Below are 9906 nucleotides of genomic sequence, written 5' to 3'. Positions count from 1 at the left end.
TCATTACTACCCAAGTTATAAGAATGTTGAGATCCAACATCACCTTGTGACTACTAATTGTGACTCTTCACAATATATGACAAGTGTCCTTCTATCCTTGACATCTAGATTGATCAATGTGAGGCATAGACCGTGTCATCTTCTAATCAATCTAAATTTTGAATCCCAAGTAGACTCACTTAATCAAATCACTACAAGAAAATTGGGATTCTACAACACTTAAATGACAACGCTTTTTTTAAAAAGCGTTGTCTATTTTTTTTTTAACAACGCTTTTAGTGAAAAGCGTTGTCTATTTCATTATTTTCTTATTAATAGACAACACTTTTCTAAAAATCGTTGTCTATTAGTGATTTTTCTGGGTCAAAAACAATGCTTCGTAAAAAGCATTGTCTATTAGCCTTTTTTTTAGTGTCTACGACAACGTTTTTAAAAAGCGTTATCTACTGTCAAGTTATCATCTCAATCTTAAGTGATCTAGACCGCTTATCTCAAGATCTGACGGCTAGATCTTCATCCATCTTCATCACAATATGGACGACCCAGATTAAAGGAGGAGAAAACTTCGTTTCTTTTTACCCATGCGACGACACAGTGCTGGTGATTCCTTTCTGTTCGCGACATCTCCTCTCGCGCGGCTAGGGCACGCGACCTCCCACCGCCGGCCGTCTCTTCTTCCTCACCACCGACCGACAGCTCTTTCTTCTCTTCACTGTCGCCGGCCGGACCTCCATAGCCCACCCTTCTTGATTCCAGCAGCGATGACAACAAGCACCGACGACGACTCCGAGCATCCACCTCACCTGTACGCCATGCGCCACCCAAAGCTGCGAAGCATGACACCCTTTTTTTCTCTTCTAGAATAAATGTACTTTTTACTTACCATTATTCTGTGTAACCCAGGCCGACGATGATCTTGTATGGAATCGACAACATCAGAGATCTCTTTGGACCAAAGGTATAGAAACACCGTAAAAGCATGATTGGATTATAATACATCAGTAGCTAGAGAATTGTGGGTTAAGACATAATTATCATTGGTTTCAGGTTGATTTCAATGTTATAAAGAACGGGCCTATATGCAGATTGGGGCTGCAGTAAATCACCACAACATCCAATACAATCCTTTTACCATTTAGTATCAGTGGGCTGGTGTTTTGTTTCCTTTTCATTTTTGTTTGTTCTGATACAAAAGATGTTTTTCAAAGACATTGTTATGCTACATGTTTGCTAATAAAGACTACATATATAGTGCAATATAGGGTGAAAGAGATGATATTTGGGTTCATAAATTAGTTACAATGGCCCAAAGATTGAAATCATTGTTCTTTTTTGCATTCAATTTAATTCGTATTCCTTAGGTTGTGGATTAATTTTGAGTTGATGGTGTTCCTTATAATATACAATTCATTTAATTTAGTATAATTTTGTCTCCATATACGTGAAATGGTCTTCCATGTAGGTCATGCTTGTCCAGCCCCATGCAACTTAAATTCATGGATCTATCCAGCTGGCCTAGGAGTTGGTATTTAAGTGGTCGACTAGTAGAAGAGAACACGGAAAAGGACGAAGAAGAGAACAGAGGAGTTGGATTTTTGGTTAATATGATGCGAGCCTCGGTATTGACGAATCCCTCACCTTTCATGGAAGCCGCATGCTCTTTTGCTGCCGCCTCTTTTGTACCACTCCGTCCTCTCCGCCTCAAGGTTGGTTTTTTCTTGTGTTTTGTTGTTTTGCTTAGAAGATATTCTACACCTACCATAATTCCATGAATTCATGTTAAATATCTTAAGGTTCACCCATTGATCATATTTTCCAAAATGAAAGGATGTTTGTTCTTTCTCTGATTTAGTTGATTTCTATGATAAAGCTGACAGTCTTTGTTTCCAATGTTTGCTGCAGTGGTTAAATCAGTTGTTGCACCAAATCGATTAGCAGAGTTTCCCTTAACTGCTGAAAATGTTGAGTTAGTATTGGATGAAGTAAGACCATATCTTATTTCTGATGGAGGAAATGTAGTACTTCATGAGATAGATGGAAATGTCGTAAGTTAAATTACTCAGATATGCGGTCATATCACTCAGATATGTGTGTTTTTTTCTCAAATTATTTTGTATGTTTTGGGCAGTTCTCAACTATTCTAGAAAAGGGGATTTTGTTAAGGTGATTGTAAGCTAAGCTAGAAGCTAGGTTGTTGCTTCCTCATCCATTTTCCTGTCATCCTTGGCTAATTCTATAAGACTATATAGGTTAGAGTTTGGAATATCATGAATGAAAAGTTAGTAATATCAAGTTGGATGATTAGAAAAGTTAAAATAAAGAAATACTACTATCTGGCATCAATTAGGTGTAGCTTCAATAAACAAGGAATATGAGAGATACTAGTTCATGTTCAAGGAAGACCATTGATTTTGTAGTTAGACAAACTAAATCAATGGAAATTAGAAGGTGCCAGGAAGAGGAAGAACTATATATGATAACATAGGACTCATCTTATGATGCTATAACTATCCGAGGTCTGGTTGAAGATTACTTGTGTCTTAATTTGAAACCTTTTGTCTAACAGCTATCATGATATTCATCCATTTCTTTCCTAGATGTCTGACTCAATTATTTTCCTGAGTGAGAAATAAACATAAACATGTTGTGAATTCTTAACATCTGTCAAGCTCTTTCCATCAAACCACGCAATAGTCTATTAGGGGTAAGGATAGCTGAAAAGTGAAATGCTATCGTTCATAGGAAGACCCTTTGGATGCTGATAGGTTAGCTGATTGAGTCTTTGCTATTCTAGAGCTTCATGTAGATTTCATTTCATGCTTTAGGTTTAGTTCTATGTTTTTCATCATGTTGTCTTTCATATTGAGTAATGTTTTATGTGAATGTTAAGTGCTTGTATTAATTTGACCTCCTATGTTTCAATTTGCACACATTATGATTTCATTGACTCATGCTCATCAAGTGTTTGAATAAATGTCTCTTCCATTATATAGATTTTAGTTGATACATTTTCTTTAGTTTAATTCCATGTAATGCTTGTTAGTTTAGTGATTTATGTTCCTATGATGTTTGTTCTTTATTTGAATGCAATTAGTTTAGGTTTTATTTGAATGCCAAAGATCCATTTCTTTCTTCTGTCTTTCTCAATCCAAATTTTCTCATTGTTGTATGGTGTGAACTATGACATTTGTTTTCAACTTTAAGAGTGAAAATTTCTTTTGCATAATTCTGATGGTATTATTTTCTGTGGCAGATATACAGTGGTAGGTGTTTTGTCCCAGTCTCAAGCCGACAATCCTTTTTTATCAGTATATCTAGTAAAAGTAAGCATGTAGATCGTTGTCTTCGAGGCCGACTAGCTATTTTGTGTTTTTTTTGTTTTAAATTCGAATGTCACTATCTACTTTAAAACAGAACTATTTAGTCTTTGTGTATAGTTGAATTCTCCTGTAAATACTAATACTTTGTAATTGAATTCTATTGTTTTGGTACAAGTTTGAAATCTTTAGCTAAGCTAATTAATGTTATTTTATATGTCAAATTCAAATCTAGACATGGTAAAAGAAAATTAATAGTTTTGTAAATATAAAAAAATTATTTTGTAATTAGATTTTTTTTATTTTTATTTTAAAAAGACAACGCTTTTAAAGCGTTGCACAAGTGTTGTCTTTGCCAAAAACAACAACGCTTTTAAAGCGTTGCAAAGATGATGTTTTTTGCAAAAAATACACAACGTTTTTAAAGCGTTGTCTTTGCTACAAACGACAACACTTTAAAAGCGTTGTCGTTGAGCAGACTTTTAACAACAGTCCCTTTAACAACGCATTTTCAGGCACAAAGACAACGCTTTAAAAGCATTGTCTATTAGCTTTTTTCTTGTAGTGAATGAGCTCAACATCTCATATTGACTCATTTGGGCATGACCATGCAGTTAGTGGTTTCACTCTATCAAGAATATCGATGTCTCTCCCGTCATATAGGAGGGATAGATCCCATCTACATCCCTCCGCATAATTTGTTATATACCCAGTAATCGCCTTTATAGTCCACCCATTTACGGGTGACGTTTGACGAAGCCAAAGTATGCAACTCCTTATGTAAGAAACCATGGTGACTTCAGGTCCAAGGACTGATAGTCATATTAATAGTCACATGAGAAAGTATATGACACTCATATAATGATCCATGATACTTTCTCATGGCGGGTCATTCAGTATACATTCTCCAATGCATACCCATCTGTCAACTTGATATCTCTATATCCATGACTTGTGAGATCAAGTCATCGAGTTGACCTACATGCTAGTCTCGTCGCATTAACATTGTCCCTGAATGCTAATACTTGACTAGGAATAATTAAGAGTAGTGTTCCCTATATCATCTCACTATCGATTCAACTAACCGATTGATATAGGTAAGAACCTTATACTCAAGGATGCTATTATACTTAGTTATTTGACACAAATACAAGTAAGTATAATAACCATAAACAAATACCTTTATATATATAAGAATATGATACAACGAGTCCATACAAGAATCATCAAATGATTGGCTCTAGGGCTCTAACTAACAAAGAGAATTATATTCATCTCACATGTTTTTTCCGATCTATTCCCAGATTATATAAAAGAAAATAAATTCTAGAGTTAATTTATAGTGTATCACTAGAGCTGTCAGATGGGTCAACCCATAGTGGAGGTGGGTGGCTCATAGCGGGCCAACTATTTGGCGAGGCGGGGTGGGTCAACCCATCAACTTGGCGGGTTGGAAAATTTCCAACCCAACCCAATCTAAGGTGGGTTGCAAGTTTGGCAGGCTAACGCGCGAGCCCATCAATTTTTTTTTTAAAAAATTAAAGATATTTCATATTTTCAGCGTTTTACTTCGGAAAGGTTTCATTAATCAAATGTATTCATAAATATGTATTTTAAATATAAATGAACAAATGAGTACTTATGTTGAATGAAAAGTACTATTTTTATTTTAAAATTATAATAAAGAAAGATAATAAATTGACATAAAACTTAGTTTACATATATTTCTCAACCCGCGGGTCAACCCAAGCCCGTCATAGGTTAACCCACGCGAGTTGCGGGCTGACCCGCCTAAGTCTGCCAACCCGACGGACCCAACTCAAATTAACGACTCTATCGATCACCGAGTATTTGTGTCTAGAAAGTACGAAGAGTTTTTTTCTCAAGAACTTGTGCCTATCAAAAATTAACCCTTTACTCGATTATACTAAATCTGTCACTCTTTCAATAACTGGACACTTATGGGAACTATGGATCCAATATATGAACATTAATTTGAAGGTTAAAAATGAGATGTATAGATTTGAAAAAGGAATATAATAATTTGGAAGGGATATAACTCAGGAAAAATTTATCCTTCGACATTTTTTAAGAAACAACTTGGCTTATAATCGAGGTCCAAAGACTAAATTCAAATAACTATAATAAACAAGTCATTACATTTTTAAAACAACTTAATCAAATTTCAAGACAACTTAATTAAACATTGCATTTCCTAGATAACTTAATTCAATAGAATTCTAAGATAACTTAATTCAATAAAAAAAACTTTTATTTTTTTCCTAAAAACTTAAACTTAAACTTAAACTTAAACTTAGTTTAAAGAAAACATTTTGACCAAAACAATTTGGGATATACTTCCACAATGCCCCTCTTAAACTAAATGTTAGTCTCGGTGAGAGTGACTAGAGAGGGTGAATAATCTTATAAATAAATTAGAACTTCCCTGACTACTTAGCAAAGACACAACAGAATTTAATTAAATAAAAAAGAATAACATAAAATGAGTAAGTAAGAGATACCAAATTTACTTGATTTACAATCAGAGAGATTGCTAGTTCAAGGTAATGAAAGTTCCAATAAACAACTCCTTCGTTGAAGGCAGAGTAGCCGCTTACAGAAATTGAAGCTTAGAAACTAAAGAACGAGTTTGTAAATGAAAGTACAAGTGTTGTTGTCTTTAATTTCAAAGATTAGGGCTCTATTTATAGTCCACTGGTCAAACTAGTTGTTTGCTAACGTGGCAGCTCCCAGGCACCTGGACTCGGTCCGGCTACCTAAATGTGGTCGCCTTAATCCACTCCGCAACGACTCTTCATCAATGACATAGTGTCTTTCGTGCACCTGGACTTAGCCCGGACTGCTGGAGTCTATTAACGTGGACTCCTACTTTGATCCTCTTCGCAATGGGTCGCTAATGTGGCTGGGACATCTCGGGCCTAGAGCTAGTGCGGGCGCTTAGAGTCTTAGCGCCTGGACAGAGTCAACTCAAGTTGACTTATCCGATCACTTGGGTGATCTTCCAACTGTCTAGAGTTGAGCTCACTAGAACCCAACTCCGATCTTCTCCTTGAGTAGCCTTGTCACACCCCAGAGGAGTTCCTGATCGACAAACGGATAACATCTCCCCTATAATTGTGATAATATGAAACATATATACAGTGTCACAAGGCTACTCACAAGCTATAATCAACAGCCCATAAGACAAAAACATACACAACTATGTTATATACACAGTCCACTCGGCTAGAATAAAATGATCACAACTACGCAGTTGTATAATAAACAACTCACACGACTGTACTAAAGACACAGTGAAAAACATAAGGAAAGCTCATAAACTAAAAAAAATACAATGTGTACTGGCATGGCTTAAACACAACCGAATACCAAAATGATAAAGTGGCAACACGGCTAAACAGCAATACAATGCCAATACCATAAGGAAAATATGTAAGAAAACAATAGCAAAATAAAGACCGTCTTCTGATGTGACGTGGGACCTGTAGATAGGATACTCCAAGAGACTACATAATCACTACTTGCTACCTGAGGAAAAAGGCAATACATAAATGCGGTGATGAGTGCGGGTCACTTAGTGGGTAATATATAAGATAGTGCATAGTCTATATAAAAATATGAAGATCAAAGTATACAGTCTCATCAGGGAAATAAGAATATGATCATAACTGACATAATGAATGCACCTAGACATAGCTGATATAATGAATACTCATAGTCATATTCAACATAAGGAATGCATATAATCATAACTGACATAATAAATGTATATACTGAATCTGAAATCGACATATACGGTGCAATGATCAGTAAACTCACCAGGGATCAGCTACAGATCTGCTCATAACACCTGAGCAATATAACATACAACATATACATGTATAATAAATGATATGTATGAAGCATGACAATCATATGCCATCAGGGAAATTCGACGTGGATGCAGTCACACTCATGTCTGCAAAGTTGGACGTTCTGACCAAGAAATTTGACTCCACGGGAGGAAACACAGCTAATGCAATAGCATGTGTCTGTGACACTTGTGGAAGTACGGATCACGCTCAAGACACTTGCCCCTTTGGGCCGATTCAGGCACAGATGAACCAACTTGAGCAATGTGACGCAATAGCCAGCTACAATCAAAGGAAAAATAATCCGTACTCCAACACATATAACCCTGGATGGAGGAACCACCCCAATTTTTCATACCGGAATAATCAGGACCAAGGACTAGCACATCAAAGTCATCAGCCTGGGCAACAGGGCTACCAATCTAGACAACAGACTTATCAACAACACCAACCTTCACAACTGTCCAGAATTGAAAAGATGCTTGAGGAAGCTCTCTCAGAACAAAAAGAGATGAAGAATGAGATCAAGCAACTGACTCAGAGGCTGGAAGATTCTGAAAAATATTAAAAGATGCAAGACAGCCAGATAGCCCAGATAGCTCAATCTTTCTCAAGAGCACAGGAAATGTTCCCAGGAAAGCCTGATATAAATCTAGTAGAACATTACAACTGCATCGAGCTAAGGAGTGGACGGACTTTGGGAGATCCCTAGATTATCTCCCAGAAAGAACTTGACTTAGAGGGAGAGCCCAACCAGATCCAGAACAAGGGTAGAGAAGAAATCATCGAGAAGACTCTTCAAATACCTCCATAGAGTAAGATAGTTCCCTTCCCTCAGAAGATGATAGCATCCCAGAAAGACGAAGAGTTTGACCGTTTCCTGAAAAAAAATCAAGGAGATCTGCATAGAAGTACCACTGATAGATGCACTGAACCAAATGCCGAAGTTCGTAAAATTTTTAAAGGGAATTTTATCTAACAGGAGGCAAAAAGGTGACTTCGAGACCGTGGTATTGACAGAAAATTGTAGCACTACACTTATGGTGAACACTCCACCAAAGCTTCAGGACCCAGGGAGCTTTTCCATACCTTGCAAAATTGGCTCTGAATTCATATAGAAAGCTTTCTACGACCTGGGAGCTAGCGTTAGCTTACTCCCATACTCTTTATGCAAGAAGCTGGGACTCCAGAACATTAAACTAACTACCATGACACTATAATTAGCTGACCACTCATGTAGATATCCAATGGGAATAGTAGAAGACATGCCAGAAGAGGTGGGTGGATGTATCATTCCTACCGATTTCATTATTCTGGATATAGAGGAGGATCCCATGATACCGATCATCCTTGGAAGACCATTCCTTGCCATAGCTGGAGCCCTAACGTAAATCAAATTAATAAATGATTATTCCACTGAACCCCTTAATTTCACAATAACGTTGTAGTAACGAGCCCAGGATCGATCTCTCGAGGAACCAACGGTAGGATGTGATCTTAGGATCGTATTTTATTCTTATTTTTGGGGTTGTAATATAAAAATGGGGGGTTGATGCTTTGAATCTAAACTGGATAAATAAAAAGCATAGCGAATATGAAATTATCTAATGCATAAATGTAACCTGACTATGTGCCAATGATCAAACCATAATGCATTGTCATCCTACATTATAAGTAAACTATCAACTCACTTAAACTAAATATGAAATAACGAAACGTAATTAAATCTGATCTATAGCACCAATTAAAACCCTAGCTTAAACTTAACAACCTAACAATTAACCAAGAATAAATTAAACTCAAATTAAACTACAACAAGGTAATGAAATACTAAATGACTTGCTAAAAACATAACAACCTTCAAATGAATCTGTTCTAAGCTGTAAAAACAGTAACAAAATGAAATAAACCCTAACCGATCCAATCCCTCAACCAATCTAACAAGCTACACACTCTTGCCGTCACACAAGAGTGCCAACGTCGAGACCACCCAACTCTGGACCTCAGTGGAGCATCTCAGCTGCGTCTCAATTCAAGGAGTGCTCAACAACGCCGACGGACCACCCTCGACGAGCTAGAACAACCCAAAACCCCAAGAACGGTCGAAAATGCTGGAAATCTGCTACCAGAGCTCTCTGAATCAGGATGGAAGTTGTGGATTGCGGATGATCGTCGGATGAAGCTCTGGAACACTAGAAGACCACCTTCGAAAATTTGATAAGCCTAAAATTCTACATGTCACAAATGGACTTATCCAATTAACGTAATGTTTTAAAACCCTAAATTTGCACAAGAATTATGTAGTATAGGGCCCAAGTCGATTTTTCTCGAGGAACCTAGTCAGTGAATGCTTTAATTAGATCCAAATGTCTTCTTGGGTTCTTTTTGGGTTTTCTTCTTCAAAGTGGAATTGTGGTGTTTTAAACTAAATCCTAGATAAAAATCAAAATGCAAGATTTAAATCAGCAAGATTAAAGTAATGTAGAGGCCAGCAAGATTGAAAACAGAAAATTTGATGTAACAGAAATTTCAAAAATGAAATTTGAATTTGTAGAAAATTTCAGAAACGAACAGAGAGATTGAAAACAGAGCAAATACTAAGTATGCCACTTTTCATAAACTAAATTTCCTAAATCAGATAAAGAACAAAATTGCAGAATTTAAATCTAATGTTGCAGGATAAAATTTGCAGAGTTCAGATTGCAGGAACAAGACAA

At 36.5% G+C, this 9906-nt stretch overlaps 1 long non-coding RNA gene across 1 annotated transcript; it reads left to right on the top strand.

Annotated features, from left to right (window-relative positions):
- The first annotated feature begins 901 nt into the window (after window positions 1-901).
- LOC121987448 lies at window positions 902-1322 on the top strand. Its single transcript, XR_006113595.1, has 2 exons — window positions 902-958; window positions 1048-1322. It is a non-coding gene; the product is annotated as an uncharacterized LOC121987448 (long non-coding RNA).
- The last annotated feature ends 8584 nt before the right edge of the window (window positions 1323-9906 follow it).

This window comes from Zingiber officinale, chromosome 5B, assembly GCF_018446385.1.
Source record: "Zingiber officinale cultivar Zhangliang chromosome 5B, Zo_v1.1, whole genome shotgun sequence".
Taxonomy (NCBI): Eukaryota; Viridiplantae; Streptophyta; class Magnoliopsida; order Zingiberales; family Zingiberaceae; genus Zingiber; species Zingiber officinale.
The sequence above is the reverse complement of the archived record's forward strand: the minus strand, read 5'-3'. Positions and strand labels throughout refer to the sequence as shown.